The sequence below is a fragment of the Marmota monax genome, unplaced genomic scaffold, assembly GCF_021218885.2.
Source record: "Marmota monax isolate L192 unplaced genomic scaffold, Marmota_monax_Labrador192_F-V1.1 WCK01_AAM20220418_F8-fsc00021, whole genome shotgun sequence".
In the NCBI taxonomy this organism is placed as follows: Eukaryota; Metazoa; Chordata; class Mammalia; order Rodentia; family Sciuridae; genus Marmota; species Marmota monax.
Window position 1 is genome coordinate 11174011 of NW_026695228.1, and position 18529 is coordinate 11192539.

The 18529-nt window shown below is 39.4% G+C and overlaps 1 protein-coding gene across 4 annotated transcripts in view; it reads left to right on the plus strand.

Moving 5' to 3' along the window:
• Positions 1-18529, plus strand: part of Ctdspl (CTD small phosphatase like) — a 115514-nt gene that overhangs the window by 13472 nt on the left and 83513 nt on the right. The window lies entirely within an intron of this gene.

Here is an 18529-nt window from a genome sequence, read left to right on the forward strand (position 1 = left end):
CTGTGCGTGGTCACAGTTCCCTCTACCTTGCCGGTGCAGGGGGAGGGGGCGGCTCTGCCTCTCAGCAGGTCGCTGCTCCTCTTCTGCCGGTGGGTCGCAGGCCCGCCTACCTTGCAGGAGTGATTGGAAGCTCTGTCCCGCCGCGGGCCACTGGGCCTTTTCTGTCCGTGGTCACAGTTCCCCTACCTGGCAGGCGCGGGGGGTGGGGGGCGGCTCTGCCCCTCAGCAGGCCGCTGGGCCTGCTCTGTGCGTGGTCACAGTTCCCTCTACCTTGCCGGTGCAGGGGGAGGGGGCGGCTCTGCCTCTCAGCAGGTCGCTGCTCCTCTTCTGCCGGTGGGTCGCAGGCCCGCCTACCTTGCAGGAGTGATTGGAAGCTCTGTCCCGCCGCGGGCCACTGGGCCTTTTCTGTCGTGGTCACCGTTCCACCTACCTGGCAGGCGCGGGGGGTGGGGGGGCGGCTCTGTCCCTCAGCAGGCCGCTGGGCCTGCTCTGTGCGTGGTCACAGTTCCCTCTACTTTGCCGGCGCAGGGGGAGGGGGCGGCTCAGCCTCTCAGCAGGCCGCTGCTCCTCTTCTGCCGGTGGGTCGCAGGCCCGCCTACCTTGCAGGAGTGATTGGAAGCTCTGTCCCACCGCGGGCCACTGGGCCTTTTCTGTCGGTGGTCACCTGGCAGGCGCGGGGGGTGGGGGGTGGCTCTGCCCCTCAGCAGGCCGCTGGGCCTGCTCTGTGCGTGGTCACAGTTCCCTCTACCTTGCCGGTCTATTCAGTGTTAATATGTAAAAACACAATAGATTTTTGTATACTTGTATTCTTGTGGAGCTCACTTACTAGTTATAAGAGGTTTTTTTGTAGATTCCTTGGGAGTTTTATGTAGGCAAACATGTCATCAATAAGACCGACTGCATTGCTTCATTTCTGATTTGTATGCCTTGATTTTGTTTATTTTTTCTTTCTTTCACTGATTAGAATGTCCAGCAGTATATTGAATAATACTGGGAGAGTAGGTATCCATGTCTTGTTCCCAGTTTTAAGGGGAAATCATTCAATCCTTTAAGTATAATGTCAACTTTAGGGTGTTTTTAAATATCTTTACCAATTTGAGGAGGTTCTCTGTTCCAAATTTTCAGAGAGTTTTATCAACAACGGATGTTGAATTTTATCATGCTTTTTTTCTGCCTAAATAAGTATAATGTGATTTTTTTTCCACTTCTTTAGTCTGTTAATATAACAGATTGAACTAATTTGTGGTTATCAAACCAGCCTTGCATTCCTGGAATAAGTCTTACTTAGTTGTGGTATATAATTCTTTCTACATATCAGTGAACTCCATTTCTTAGTATTTTGTTAAAGGATTTTACATCTGTGGGTGGTATTGGTCAACATTTTTCTTGTTTTGACTTTGTCTTTAACTGGTTTGATATCACCCAGTTAAAGAGGAATTAAAGAGGACTTGTTCCCTCCTTTTTTATTTTCTTGAAAAGATTTTGTAGAATTGGCATTAATTCTTCAGTGAAATCATATTGGCCTGGGGAGAGTTTTAAAACTACAGATTTGGGGAGAGTTTTAAAACTACAGATTCAGTTTTCAAAATACTTATAAAGCTTTTCAAGTAATCTCTTTTATATTTGATATATTGCAATAATTTTTTTTGTACCAAATACTGATCTATATCAGAGATGCTTTACCACTGAGCTACATCCCCAGTCCTTTTTATTTTTTTGAGAACTAGGTTGCTTAGTGTCTCACTAAGATGCTGAGGCTGTCCTTGAGCTTATGATCCTCCTATCTCAGCCTCCTAAACCGCTGGGATTACAGACTTGCACCACTGTGAAAGTTTTTATTTCTTGAGATGTGATCCATTTCATCTAAGTTGTCAAATTTGTATGTATAGAGTTGTTCATGGTTTCATTAAGTAATTATTTTTTGAGGCATTTAGGACCTGTAGTAATAAGCCCACAGGTAATTTGTGTCTTCCACCTTTTTTTTTTGGTCAGTCTTACTGAAGCCTCTCTATTTTCTTTATCTTCATAACAAAATAGCTCTTTGTTTAATTATTATTTCTGTTTTAAATTTTATCGATTTGTTTATGTCTTTATTTTCTGCTGCTTGATTTGGGTTTGTTTTCTCCCTTAGGTTTATTCCCCCCCCCCCCCAACCCCACACACACCTAGGTTCTTAGAGGAAAGCTCAAATGATTGGAAACTTCCTCTGGTTCCTAATATATGTATTTAGTGCCTCAGATTTTTTAGTACTGCCATAGCTGGTGTCCCACAAATTTTGATACATTGTATTTTCATTTTCATTCAGTTCAGTGAATTTTTAAAAATAAACTTTATTTTTTAGGGCAGGTTAGGGTCACAGCCAAATTGAGCAGAAAGCAGGATTCATTGTTGCCCCTGACCCCACATCCACACAGTCTCCCCAACTCTCAACATCCTGTCCTGCATGGTACATTTATTATAGTTGATGAATCTACACCGACATCCAACATCCAAAAGTATTTATTGGGGCTTATTGTTGATGTTATACATTCTGTAAATTTAGACAAATGTATAATGACATATATCCACCCTTATAGAATCATACAGAATAATTTCAGAGAATTGCCCATGTTCCACTTATTCATCCTTTTCTTCTCCCAACTCCCAGCAACCACTATTTTAGTACTAGGGATTGAACCTAGGGATTCTCTATCACTGAGCTACATTCCCAACCCATTTTTTTTATTGTTGTTGTTTTGAGAACTCATATCACTTATTTAGGTAAGCCTCAAATTTTCAATCCTCCTGCCTTAATCTCCCAAGTAATTGAGATTATGGGTGTGCACCTTGGCACCCAGCTTGATTTCTCATTTTCTGGAATTATCATACAAACTGCAATCATCCAGTATGTTGTTTTTTCAGATTAGCTTTCTTCATTTATATGCATTTCAGTTTCCTGTTTTTTCATGATTTGATAGCTCATTTCTTTTTAGTGCTAAATAATATCCCATTATATGGATGTACAACCATTTATTATACCTAAAGACATCTTGGTTGCTTTTAAGTTTTAATAAGTATAAATAAAGGTTCTGCTATTGAAATTTATCAGCAAATTTTGTGTAGTTATAAGTTTTCAACTCATATGGCTATATGCCTGGTAGCCTAGTAGTTGGATTACATGGTAAGTGTATTTTGTTTAGTTTTGGAAGAAATTACTCTTGTTCAAATTGAGTAATTTCTGTTCTGTCTTCAAGTTTGTTGATTTTTCTTTTTTTCCCCTGATTTTTTATTATTGCATTCATATCCTGAGATTTTTTAGTTCAATTAAAGTTCTAAATTTTCTATTTGTTTATTCTTGATGCCTTCTGCCTTACTAAAACTGTATCTTTGCTAAGACTTTCTATTTTCATTTGTTTTAAGAATGTTCCTGATTCCTTATTGAAGCATTTTTATCCTGGCTGCTTAAAAATCTTTGCTAGATAAGTGTAGTGTCTCTGTCATCTTAATATTGGCATCCATTGATTGTCCTTTCTTGTTCAGTTTGAGGTTTCCCCATTCTTGCTACAACAAGTGAATTACAATTGAGGCCTGGATATTTTTGTATCATGTCATGAGATTCTGGGGCTTATTTAAACCTTCTGTTTTTAGTTGGTTTTCTCTGACGTGGCTCCAGCAGAGAAAGGAAGCCGTGCCTTGTTGCTGTCAGGTAGAGATAGACCTCAAGGCCCCCCACCCCCACCCCCGACTTCTCTGACTTCTTGCTGGGTGGGCAAGGGAGTTCAGCCTCCATTAGGTTTCTACTGAAGTGCAGTGGTACTGATCTCATTGCCAATGGTGTTGCAAAAGCCCTGACTCTTCTTAGGCCTCCTCTGACACTATCTCAGTGGGACAGGGAACATGGTTACTGCCATGTGGGGGTAGAAGTCCAAGCTGGCCATACATTCTCCACTTAACACTGCTGCCAGAGGAGGGGGCTTGTCACCAGCCTGCTGTGACACCTAGACCTTCTTTGACAGCACTCCAGCAGGGGTGGTGGGATACCTTGTTGCACACTGAGAAAGGTGGAATTCTTAGTACCCTTGAAGTGTTTGCTGGCTTGGGTCAGGATGGGCCTACAGTTCTGAGGCGGGGAAATTGGTTGCAGCAGAGTGGTTATTATCAGAAAAATTTCAGTCTTGCTAGATTGCCCCTTCGTTATAGGGAGAAAGCTTTTTGTTTGCAACTGTTGGTTTTCCCTCATAGCCAACTTCTTCAACTCCAGGGCTCAGATCTAAAAGGCAAAGAGAAAACCCAGAGAAATCACTGTCATGTTGTTCCTTAGGCTCCAGGTCCATAGCTGATCTGTCTTCTTCTCTTTACCTTTCAGAGTCTTGTTATGTTGCTCAGTTTATAATGTCCAGGGTTCTTAGTTGCACTTAGTGGAAAGAATAGAAAGAAGTATGTCTGCTCCATTTTTTTAACCCCTTGGTTAACTTTTAGATCTATCCAAATTAAATATTTTAAAGACTAGGACTGGAAAGTTGTCATTTTAAAGATTTATTTCAATATTGTGTTAATGACCAATGTAAAAATCAAAATCAGTTAATGCTTTGAGACTCTTGGTTATCTCCTCAAAAGAGAAATAATAGTGAAATCAAGTCTAGATCAGTAGGGCTTCAGTGACAACTGTTATTTCACCAGTCTTAAAAGGATGCACTCATAAGCTTTGGTCTTAACACCAAAGTTTTAGCTTCAAGTTCATAAGTATCCTAACTTAAATGCATTTTGATCTGTTATTCTGTTTGTTTGGCAAATATGTCCAACCTGATATCTTTCATTTTACTTCTCAGTTAGAAAACATCCATGTAAGTAAATAGAAATGTTTTCTTGGGGTAAACATTAAGACCTTGTCTCTGGATTTAAACAGACAGGGCTTGCTGACCAGTGACTAGAAAGGCCTGCTTCTAGTCCGGACTGCCCTGGAAACACATCTGTGGGCTCCAGAAACCTACCCCAGGCTACACTTAACTAGAGCATCTCAGGTTGGGGAGAAATCCTCTTCAGATAGGCAGGGCAGCGTTTTTTAGAAAGGACAACACAACTTCAGGCTTAATCCAAGGCTCATTGGCTTTTTCTCTTTTGGTTCCCTGGGCAGTAGGGTGGAGGGAAGGAGTTACCTGATAGTGCTCATGGGTTCACCGGGCCTTTCTTTTTAGCCCTACCCTGGCAGAGAACAGGAAACACTCTGGCCACACATGGTTCCAGAAACACGTACAGCGTCTGTAATTTTTTTCACCTCCTTTGGCAGTAATATCCTAAGGTGAGCAGCATCTAGCTACTGAAAAAGCAAATGAAGGAATTCTCTTAGGTAATATTGAAGGGATAATGTATACTTTAGAACGTATTTTCCACATCTAAAATCCTAACTCTTCAGACATTTAAAAAGTTCAAGTTTTTTAAATGACCTGTCTTTCTTTTAAAATGTACTTTCTTCAAATAGTTCTCTCTTTGCTTTATCCCCTAACATACATTCTCTTGTTTTTGTTTTTGTTTTTTTAAGAAAGGGAAATGCATATTCAGTGCTTTATTTAAAATAAAATGTAGCAACTGTTTGTCTTTATGGCTCTAAAATAACAGCACTCAGTGGAGCCAAGGCTCAGGAACTGCTTGTAGCACTGAATTGGCATGTGGACATTTTTGTATTTGGGATCAGGACTGGAAACACTGGTGGTATAGTCTTCTGAAACCAGGGCCTAATAAACAGTGGTCTTTATGGGTGCTAAGGATTATGTAATCACATAAGTAACAGTTCATGTTGATTCTGAGTAGCTGCTTCAAGTTAAAAACTGAAAGGTTTCTTTGTAATTATACTTTGTATTAAGGCTATTTGCCAAAATGTTCCAAAATCCTGGTACAAAATCACTTTAAAAATTGAAAAGAAGCAGCTTAACATTTGATGACTGATGCTATTCGTACTCTTCAAAATTAGAGTTTAACCTAAGCTTTCAGTGCTGCAGGGTATCTTGAACAAACTGCACCACTTTGTCAACATGGCTTGAATAAATATAGCCTTTTAGTACCAATAAAAATTAAGCCTGTGCTTTAAATTGTATATTTCTCTCTGTTCCTATCAAGATTTAGCTTTCATGCTTTGCATATCATAAATTTGTTCTAAATATTTGGCTCTTTGTGTGCAAGTCAAAAACCACGGACTTTAGTTCCAAAGACCTCAATCAGGGCCATATTTTCTTTCCCCTTTTTGAGGAAATAGCTGAACATATTTATTTTGTTTTTGTTACAGCAATATATTTCATAGCAGTCAACAAACAAGTGTAAAATCCTCAAATGTTTTGAATATATTTATTGAGATAGATTCAAAGTAAAAATCACTCTTTTTGGTATAACCCAAGGTTACAAAATTTTGTGAGTTTTGACAAATTCACGTGGCCGTATAACCACCAGCACAACTGAGATAGAATGTGTCTATCACCCTTAAGATACTCTCTGTGGCTCTCCATTTTGCATTTCTGTCAGCCACATATGACGGTTCCAGTGGATCTGCATGCTTTTCAGAACTTGGTATTATCAGTTTTTTAAAAATATTTTAGACATTGTAATGGCTGTCCAGTGGTATCTTGTCATGGTTTGTTTTGTTTGTTTTGGTTTTTTGTCTTTCCTAAACATCTGTTAGTGCCATGCCCCAACCCTGCTGGAGATTGAATCCAAGGTCTTGTGCATGCTAAGCGCACACTTTACCATTGAGCTCCACCCCAGGGCCCTGATGGTACTGAGATTCTTTTTATGTGCTGGTTTTCCATGCATACAACTTCTTTGGTAAAAGTAAAGAAAAATTTGATTGGATTGTTTGATCTCTTATTACTGAAAGTTTTTAAAAAATACATAATTCTGCATACAAGTACTGTGTTGAATATATTTTGCAAATATTTTCTACCAGGCTCTGATTTGTCTTTTTATTCTCTTAGCAATGTCTTTTTTTTTTCTATTTTGTATTGTGATTAAAAAACACCTAAGATAAAATTTATTATCCTAACTATTAAGTTCACAGATTTTAAGTACATTTATACTATTGTGCAACCATCACCACCATCTAGCCCCCAAATTCTTTGTTATTGCAAAAATGAAGCTACCCATTGAACAATAACTCCCCCTTTCCCTTTTCCCCAGCCCTTGGCAGCTACCACCATACTTTGTTTCTGTGAATTCAACCACTATAGTTGCTTCATGTAAGTGGATTCATACAGTGTTTTTGTGACTCCTTGTTTCACTCAGCATAATGCCCTCAAGCTTCATCCATGCTGTAGCATATGTCAGAATTTTCTTCCTTTTTAAAGCTGAATTGCATTCCTTTATATGTATATACCACAATTTGCTTGTCCATCCATTGGTCAATGTTACTTCTATAGTTTAGCCTTTATGAATTTCGCAGCTATGAATATGGGCATCTGAGTCCCTGCTTTCAGTATTTTAGGGTCTATACCCATAGATAGAATTGCTGGACCTCATGGTAATTCTGTTTGTAATGTTTTGAGGAACCTCCATATTGTTTTCCACAGCTTTGCCACTAACAGTATACAGAGGTTCCAGTGTCTCCACATCCTCACCACTCTCTTATTTCCTGGTTTTTGATGGTGTCCATCCTGATGGGTGTTAATAATATCTTTTGAAGAACAGAAATTTCTAATTTTGATGTCCATTTTACCAGTTTTGTCTTTTATGGATCATGCTTATGGTTTTGTATCTAAGATATCTTTGCTAAACTAGGATTGCAAAGTTTTCTACTGTGTTTTCTTCTAGAAGCTTTTTTGGGAGGGGGAAAGGAGGTTTACATTTATTCCATCTTGGATTAAGTTTTGGTTGAGATAGGAGGTATGGGTCAAGGTAAATTTGTTTGCACATGGATGTCCAATAAACACTATACTGTTCTTCATTGTATTGACTTTGAATCTTTGTTGAAAATCAATTGTCTATATATATGTGGATGTACTTATGAACTCTCTTCTCCAGTTAAGGTTACCTTCCTTATTGTGTAGGGCTGTGAAACTTAAATTGTCCCAGCTTCCCCTCTTGAGTAAATTTTGTTCATGATTTAAGTAGAAACTAAAACAAAGACATTTATAATCTGACAAGGCAGATTTATTCATTTTGCAGTGAGGGGATTCTGAAAGGCAAGACCTAGGACTTTATCCATTCTTGGTTTTGAGAATTTACCCAAACAGATTTTGTAATAGTGTATTTTTTCAGGCTTAACATTGGGGCTGAGAATTTGTTCTAATCTCGAGTATCCTTCTGTAGAACATTAATAAAAGAGTAAAAGATAAGATAAATAGGCACTTGAGTTTAAATATCGTTATACAATAGTACAAAAATTGTGACTGTCTTGATAGGGTCTAAGAGAAGGAAGGAATCAGATATCACTAGAACAGAAATAAATGTGCTGAAGCCCAGCTCTGCAGAGAGGGACTGGGCTCTTGAGGGCATGTGGGGCACCTTTCAGATTGTCCACAAAGGTCTGCAGGAAAAAAAAAAAATGGTTACATCACAGCCTGAAAGAAAAGGGAAGAACAGGAACCAGGCTCATCCTCTCCGTGGCTTGAGTTCTGGCACTACCAGGTATTTAAACCAGGTGAAACTTTCCTGAAAATGCACTCCTCAATCAGAAATGTGACCCAGTTTGTATGGAGCCACGATTTCTACCAGCTTTAAGACAGATGTTAAAAAATAACATAGAGACAGCCAGAATCTCTGAGATGGCAAAGACTGGGCAAATGGCTAACATTCTTTTCTACCTATCCTCCTACCTCATCATGGCTCTCATTCCTGTGGCTGCTGGCCGGGAATTTCTAAAGCATAGCTCTGATCATGCTGATGTCTGACTAAAGCTGTTTCTCAGTGACCCCAAAATAAAAACATGCAGTTGCACAGTTCACCGACCAATAAACACTACACTGTTCTTCATTGTATTGACTAACCCAAGACCACCTGTCCAGCCTCCTGCCTGGAATCTCCTTCCATGCCATAGTGAACCACTTACTGAAAACAAACATACTGTGCTTCTTCACTCCACTCTATATGCACTGGTTCTTTTTCCTGGGATGCCTTTTTATTATGTGCTGATGGATTCTTAGTCATCCTCTAAGATCCAACTCCTGTCACCTTCTTTTGACACCTGCTGCCTCATCTATGCAGGACATGATGAGAAGAGCATAACATTTCGGGGCATGGGCTTGTATATGGATTCCATCCATCCATCACCTATGAGTTACATGAATTCTACAAGTTACTGAATCTCTATGAGCCTTAATTTCATAGCAGTAAATACCTTATATGGTTATTATTATGATTCATAATATATAATGCATATCAAAGCACATAAACACTTTCTATTACTATTATATAATATTAATTAGCTAATGTTAATTAATATTATCTCAAATTCAATTTTTCAGTAAACATTTGTTGAGCAACACAAATCATTTGTACTAGATGCCTAGGATGCATATGAATGAGACCTGACCATTGCATTTGAAGTGCCTAAGCATGTTCTCTAAGGAAAGAACATTCTAAGTGCCACAGGGGCTCTAATTTTATAACTATCATATGACAAGTTTTTTACATGTGTATCTCATTTCATCCTTCACCTTAAGATGTTGGTGCTATTTAACCACATTGTACAGAGGAGGAAATTACATACCAGAGAGGTTAACTTGCCAATGATGTAGCTGCATGCCTACCAAATAGTAGAGCCAGGAGTTAAACCCAGTTTGTCTGTTACAAGGAAACTCAAGGAGTGTTTGGAGACTGTCACAAGCCCTTTCATATTTACATCTTGAAAGATAGTAACTGCGTTTTCCCGAAGGATGCCTCTTTCTGTTTCTGCCATAGGCAATATATGTAACAGGAGATATTCTAGGGCATGTCCAAGATGACAGGCTACATTTTCTTACAATGCATGTTGTTCTGTTATTTATATAATAAATCCTGTTTCCTTGAGTCTTGCTGTTAACTCTTTGACACTCTTCATGCTCACTTTTATACTATGAATACTAGAAGTGAGAGAATTCAAAATTTCCCACAAAAGTCAGGAATTCAGTAGCACTGAAAGACATGCTAGGCCTCACTCTTCTCACTCACACACTATTTCTGGGTGTATAACTAAATAAAAGTGGAGCTTTAAAATGCTTTTAGAAGGGAAACATACTAAGGAGGCCCTTAACGATGCTTGAATTCTGTTATATTGGTCAGGGTTCTTAACTGAAAACCATGGAATCCACTTAACTATTTTAGACAAAAAAAAAAGAGTTTTTTTCCGAAGATTTTTGGTATGACCAAAGTATCAAACATGGCTATTCTACAGCCATAAAATATGCTCAGCTACACCATGGAACTATTCTAGTGAAATAGTTCAACTGGTTATGATTCAACTTAAAAGTATCTCCCTGTTAATCCTTATGTTATTAGAAGTGAAATAACTTAATTATTACAAATAAACAAGACTAATTCTTACAGGCTGACTTGATTGTCTTTAGGAATATGCTCTTTTGAAGGGCTGAGTTGAGATCTACTTAGAAGAAATCATATAAGAACAAAATCCTAAATAAATAAATTAAATCATGTCCAATGAAATTAAAGGAATAAATTAGAATCATGTCTTTTAACATGGCTAAAACTAAAACATGTAATGGTGAACCAAAAAACAAGTTCATCATGACACATTGATACCATACTTAAGTTTGAAAACATACAAAATATTTTCTATATAGCACATTTGCACCTTTAATGTTTGTTTTTTATGAGTTATTCTTAAGACAAATAAAAAACAACATTAAAATTTGCTACAGCTAGGTGGTAGAATAGTCCAATACGTAGTTGTTAAATGTGTTGTCTATATTTCTCTGTATGTTTAAATATTTCATAATGAAAAATATGAGTTCTGGACTCTAGTTGAACATTAGCATAAATTTTTAAAAATATTTCCTCCTTTACATAGAGCTGAGTTTAAAAGTAGTAGTAAAAATGCAGTTGCTGCATTTAATTGGTTTTTCACCAATAGGAGAGTGTCCAGAAAGATAACAAAAATGCTAAGTAATGGAGCTTTCTAAAGGGCATTCAAGAGGTCCTTGGTGCTCATTAGGCTGTGCCAGGTGTGCAGGCTGGAGCCACATCAGGCCCCACTCTTGGTGTGCTTCTTCCAAGTGAACTTCTAAGGGTGGCTTGAAAGTTTAATCTGAAGCTAAATTGGCTTTGTACAGAGTACTAGCCACAAAATGGTTTTTAATGTCCTATTTACAAGTATGTAGCTAAATGGTACAGGTATCATCAGAGGAAATGGGTTTGCTTGATTTGCTAATTCTACCCTGTTATCATGGGAATTAATTTTGGGGATAAAGGAACTGAAATGTTTTAGTTCTTTATATTAATCAAAGTAAAATCATATTGGAGAGAGAACAAAGAAATATGTAAAATGCAGAATCAAGAGGAGTCATCTTAAAAGAAATCCAGCTGGAAAAGTGTTTGAAGGTGTGTGGCAACCCTAGCACAGAAGCCCCACTAAGGCTTCCACTTGGTGGGATTTCTGTTTGGATTGGAGCTCTGGTTCCCAGTGGTCTAGGCTGCCTCCAGCACTGTGTATCTTTAACCTGGAGTTCACAGATTCCCTTAGTGGTCCATGAATAGAATTCAGGAAGTCCATGAATTTGGACAGAAAAAATATTGCATCTTAATTTTCATTAACCCCAGACTAAAATTTTAGCGTTTTTCTCATTTTAAAGGTAGGCAACAACCAACTATAGTATTTAATAACCCCAGTAACTTTGTCATCATGTTCAAAAGAGACTGGCCTGAGATTTTCCTCTTTTTATGTCCTTATTGGGGTTTGGGGGTATAGCTTAGAGAGCGCAAGGCCCTGGTTCTATCTATAGCACTACCAACAACAACAAAAATTCCTTGTGAAGTTTTGGTGTCAAGGCTATGCTGGCCTCAGATAACAAATTGGGGGATTTAAGTGTCTGCAAAAATGTGTGTACAGTCAATGTTATTTCTTCCTTACACATTTAGTAGAATACATTGATGAAGCCCTTGGGGCCTAGAGTTTCATTGTGGAAAGATTTCTAAATGGACATTTAATTTACTTAATGAATACAAGATTGTTCAAATCTTCTATTTCTTCTTGTATCAGTTTTGGCAAGTTTCTTCACAGGAATTTATGCAGTTCATATGCATTTTAAAAATAATAGGTGAAAGTTGTTCAAAATATCCTCTTATCTTTCCCATCTATAGAATCTGCTATCCTATTTTCTATTTAGGTTAAAACCATAAACACTAATAAATATCAGAGTTCTTAGGGGTTTAGGGAAATGGTAACCATTGATAGGAGTCTAAATTAGTATAGCTTTTCTAGAAGACTCTTCTATAGTGTGTATCAAACATGAAATGTGAGTGTATTTTGTCTAAACAACCTCTTTAAAGGAATTTTTCATAAATATTTATTTATCTCTTAGATGCAAAAATATTCAACACAGCGTAATCTACAGTAGGAAGAAATGGAAATCAATACGGGACAAGGAAGTAATTTTGTTATTTATATTGATTTGAATAACTTGCAGTCACAAAATGTAACATATTGACATGAAAGAGCACTAGGGACTCCTTCTTGGTTACAAAATCAGGTCACAAAGTGCAGCCTCTTCTCTGTGAAATGGTATATATCCTCCACACAAATGTGCATGTAGAGGATGATTTGGAAGCATGATCACGATTCTCACAGCAGTTATCTGTGGTTGGTAGGATGTTGGGTAATGGTTATTTTCTTTTTGCTCTTCTGTATCATTTAAAATGTTTGCATGAGCATGCATCATTCCTACAAAAATAGCAAAACTTTCTAAAGAGCTTGGCAAGAGCAAGAAGATGAGAGGGTGGTAGAGGAGGGGGGTGTCACACCATTTTTGTCACCTCGTGGGGAACAGTCAGGGGAGGAAAATTTGAAGCTGCAAGAAAGAAGAGATAATCAATTGAGTGAAGGCTTGAGAAAGAGGCGAGGGCCTGGAATCAGGCACCTAAGTCAGCCTTAAAGGGGCAGGATACCATTTGTTTTCAGAAGGGAAATGATTGAAGATACAGGGATGTTCAGAGCTAGAGAGAAGGGGAAATGAGAGTACTTGGTTTTCTATCTCTTGGTGAAAATCAGAGGTGTGATGATTTGCCAAGTGTGGGGACAGTGAAGTTAGAACAGGATGCTGAGGATCTTCAATAGAACTGACAGACAGCAGGAAAGGAATTCAGTGGGGTGTGGGCAGCTGAGCTGACCAGGGGGCTTTACTGGAACTGTAAACCTTGCATTTGTAAGGGAGCCCAACAGCATAACTGGGCAGCTTTTCTCTGGAGGAAGAGCTTGACTGGTTCTGGATTGTGGGTGGGGAGCACAGCAGGCTTAGCAGAGCTTCTAAGGATGAGAGAATCCAGGATACTGATGAGGGCAATTGAAATGATTGGCCTCTGAATCAAAGATGTTTGGTATAAAAGTGAATTAGAAAGAGTGCCAAGGACTGGATAATTTTGTTAGGATATGCATATGTAAGAAGCCAAAGGTTAGGAGTTCGGGGTCAAAGTCAGAATTTGCCATGTTGTAGGAATCCTGGGGCGGGGGAGGACACCAAGTCAGCTAGGAAGCAAAGGAGCAGTGATAGAAGTTGGGCAGGCCAGAGGCTCGAGATGCGGGAGGTTCAGTGTTCTTTCTCATGGATGGGAGCATTTTCCAGGTGGCTGATAGATATCCTTTTGGAGAAGATTTTGAGGCAGATCCTAAGAGAGTAGCTACAAAGATGAAAAGAAGCTTGACTTCTCAGAGAAGGCTTGATGAAGAGAACTGGTAGAGTGCTGGGCTACCACTCCCATATGCCCAAAGTCAGAGCTCTGGAAGAAATTTCCCCTTGACACCAAAGGGCAAAGCCAAGTTTGCAGTTCAAGAGGCTGGAAGGAGGAATAGTCTAGAAAAGGAGGATGCTCTGCAGAACTCCTGAGCAAAGGGACAAAGATTGTGGGATGCAAATGAGTGGGTCAGGGAGGACTGAGGGGGTTCTAAATGGAAACAGACTGATGGGAGGAAGGGCTGCACTGCAGAGGGTAGAGATTTGTAATGCAGGTTTTCTAAAGGAAATGCTGAACCATATATTTCTTTTTCTAATCACAAAGCAGTATCTGCTCACTACAGAGAAATTATAGATAAGCAAAAGCAAAAACAAGTAAACAAAAAAGCAGGAAGAATTCCCCATAATCCCATCCTGGAGGTTTTCCCACTGACATGTTCTTTCCCTCCAGCGTCCGCTGCCATAGCTTCAGGTCTTAGAATAAGCCTTTCCTCCAGCTTACTAGCATCTGTTCCCAACTGGGAGGCCCACGTGCGTGCCCCTTTCCCCATCCCAGGCTTCCAGTCATGTGTGGGTGGCCACAGTCATCTTCCCCAAACACCACTTTTCCTTTGTCACCCTTCTTAGTTTCTGTTGTATTCCAAGTCCCCTCCCTGGCTGCCTGGGCATTGTAACCCGGAGCCTTCTTGCCTTCTCACTCTTGTTTCAAGCCTTTTTTTTCCCCCACTTAGCTGTGCCTTCTCCTTTCCTTCCCAATTTACTTCTCCCACAGCCTCACAACAGTTTCTGTCCCCTTGCTAGGACATCCTCCCTAACACCATGACCACCCCAGGGCAGACTCTCCCAGTTCCTCAAAGCCCTGTACCCACTTCCAGACCACTCCTTGATCTTCACCCTTCTGGGTACTCATCATTCCTGGGACTTTTATCACTTCTGTTCCAGTAAATGCTTGGGAGGCACAGGATTTAGAGCTGAGAAGAACCTCATGTCCTGATCCCACTGATAGGAAGCCTGAGATTTGGAAAGGCTGAGGGACATTCTCAAAGTCAACCAGCAAGCTGTTAGTATTGCTGAGACCAGAACCCTGATTCTCAAACCTGAATGCTATTTATTGAATTGAAAATTACATTTGTAATACATTTTTTTTCCTGATGCCTAGCTGTGAAGCCCTAGAGACCCATAGGTTACCAGAGTTCAGAGTATATCAGGATTACCTGAGGAGATTTCTACCAATCTAGGCCTAAACACAATAGAGAAGAGCCTTGATTCATAAAGTCTAAGGTGGGACCCAAGTATCTGCAAACAAAACAACTTCCCTGGATGATCCTGATATAGGGAGCTCTCAGATTAATGTTGGTTTCTGGTTCTGTTCACTGCCCTTGCAGACTCTGTTAAGGTTTTTGGAAGCATTCCCAGTGCATGGGGGCAGCTCACAGTGACCCTGCAACCATATTCCCAAACAGAAGAACAACCGAGTTGCACCTTCTCAGGCAAACTGGCCTGGGCCCACTCCTGTCTTTGCCCGTTATTAGGGACTCTAGGAGCCAAATTACTTTTCAAAGTATTTTTAACCATACCAGAGCCAAGTGTTGAGTATAGTAGAGTTCTTGTTAGAAACCTCCCATTTGTTCAGGTATATGTAAGCACCTTCTGAGGTGTGGGTGCCCAGCCTTTGGTCTGCCAACTATCACACTCCTGCACAGCCAAGTAAATCAGACCCAAATATGTGCCTCAAGCTCAAGTCCAGCAAAAGCAACCTTGGCCAAGGGGAGGGGACATGGTTTGTGTTGTGATAGGGGTAAACTCTGAAGCCTACTCCCTGGGTTTGTATTCTAGTGCCCCCATTTCCAACAGCATGATCTTTGACCCTTTGCCTCTGTTTCCTCATTTATAAAATGAGGTTAAAAGTTATAAAATAATTGTAGTTATAGTATAAAAATAAAATAATTTCTATCGAGCAGGGTAGAATAATAACAAATTAATGCATGTGAGGTACTTGGCACATTGTAAGTGTTCCATGAGGTCTTACTATTATAATTATTTCATGAAGACTGTGAGAAATAATGAGACTCTAAAGAGATGACTCACTGCACTCACTACACAGGTACCCATCTAGAAATTATCAATCCCCTGCTTGTGGTGTGAGCATTCATCAGAGGAATGATGAGCAATGTAGTAATAGCTCTTCACAATGCTGCCTAGACCTCTGAGGACAAATATGCTAGGCATTTGCCAGTGAGAAGGTCAAGCCTTGCATAATTTAAGACATATACAGCATTTCTGCATTTTGGTGCTTCGATAAGGTGGCAGTTATATAATAGGCTGCAACCACGCAGATGAGCAGAACCAAAGGTCGGGGAAAGGATGCTTTGAAACGCATGTTGGTGAAGGGTGTGATGGATGAGGGACAGACAGCAGCTACAGTCTTGGTAAAGTGTGGGTCTAGAAGATCCATGTGCGCCCCGTGCCATTAGACGTGTTGGCTTGGCAGGGAAGACATCTCCTGACATTTACTGTCAGGCAAATACCAAGGGGAGGGATGAAAGTGTGCTTATATTTGCCATATTACCAGTGTTTTCTTACTCATTGGTCATGTTTTTAAGCTACAGTTAAGATTGCATCAGTCTCTAAAGTGACAGAAAGCTCAATTAATCTAATAAATTGAGTGTTTTATCAAACTCCTGTAAAGCACTCAACTTATGTGTCGCCAAAGCATCATCTTCCCGTATCAAATTGCCAAATTAGCCTTCCTTGATGCCTCAGACATAGTGATGCCAGCCTCCAGATTCCAAGGACTCTGGCTTTCAAGCCCTGGAAGGGTGTAGGAAGCAGGCTCCCTTGGCTTATTTCGGTTTGGGGGTAGGAGATGCAAATCTGAGCACTTAGCTATAAGTGATCCTGTCTGCTGATCACTAAAATACTTAGCCCTGTCTGAGTCATATAGTACCTCCTCAAAAAGAGCCAACTGGTTTAAATAAACTGCGTTATTGTCGCATAAGGCTCAAACTTTTAGAGAACAGAAAAGTGCTTTATTTCTGGAACAATCTTTAGGCCAAACATCATCTTCAACTCCTAGGAGTAGCTAGAACAGTCCAATTGTTGCTAAACCTTTTTGGAGGTGATTCTTAAGCTGGGGCCCTGTAAGCCAGGTGAGGAGGGTACTTAAGGAGATGGTGACCCACAGAGCTGGGCTGAAAGCTTTGGCTCTGCCCCAGCACTAGGGAACAGCCTGCCATTTGCCTTAGCAAGAAGCTGCTGTGGAATTAGTCTCTGGGAATGGATGGGGCCCAGAAAAGCCTTGTTGGATTAAAACCTATAATCTTACCTTTGGGTCTTATAAAATAAACAGGTTTTAGTATTTACAAATGAGAGCAAAATTCAGAATTAATATTTTCTTTTTCGTTGCTGCTTGTTGAAGCAGTGTGGAGATCAGAGCACTAGCTGGAAGGCTGGGTGGCAGGCAGTGGGTAGGCAGCCTGAGCTCGCTGCAGGTTTTTATTTAATCACAGACTGCCTCCTTAGTGTGGGGCATGGGCCACACTGTGCTGCAGAGGAAGGTCAGTGACCATAACAGTCTGGCTGAGCACATGTATGCAGGGTATTAGTTTGAATATCAAACTGTTTGAATTATTCAGAATAACGTTTTTAAAAAGTAACAGCCAGGTTGGGGTTGTAGCTCAGTGGTAGAGGGCTTGCCTAACACATGTGGGACACTGGGTTCGATCCTCAGCACCACATAAAAGTGAATAAATAAAATAAAAGTATTGTGTCCATCTACAACTAAAATAAAAATTTACCAAAAAAAAAAAGGGTGACAGCATATTTGAGAACAAGAAGGAAATCTTGAAAAATAAAAACTACAACTGACCAAAGAGTTTTAAAATGGTAGAAAGGCCAGAAAACAAAATCAGGGAATTTATAAAAGGTACAATGAAAAGCTGAAGAAATAAAAAAAAAATAGAGAAGAAATAATAAATAAAAAGCTTAAATGGCATATCCAGGAAGTTCAGTATCTGGGTAGTAGAATTCTAAGGAGAAAGAACACAGAAAATAGAGAAAAGAAAAATAATAAATAATACAAAAAAATTTTCAGAACTGAAAGTCAAGTCACTTTCTTTTGAAAAATGCTTTCAATCTAGAGCCCAATACAGTATACAAAAAAATAACCCATACCTAGGCTCATTTATGATTGACATTCAGAATTCTAGAAATAGTGAATTATAAAAGCATCTGAATTAGGGGAAACTTGTCACAAACACAAAGGAAAACCAGAATATTGTCAGGTTTCCAAACATCAGTACTGGAAACTGGAATATAGAATAAAATACATAGAGTTCTGATGGAGAATTATTTTCCATCTAGATGTATACTCTGTTGAAATTTCAATCAAGTGTGAAGATAGAAAAAAACACATCTTTAAATGTGCAAGGACTCAAAATTTTTCTTTCTGTGGATCCTTTTCTAGGAAGTAACGGGAATAAGTACTTCAGCAAAATGAAGAAATAAATCAACAAAGAGGGAGAAACAGAACCAGGAGGCAGGGAACAATCCTAGGAAAACAGCCAAAATCAGCCCAGTGGTTTGTAAAATAGACCAGCTACTCTAAAATTTGTATATGATCTGATATGCTTGGTGATTTGGGAAATTATATATATATTTTAGATATATAATATATGTAATAAGTATTT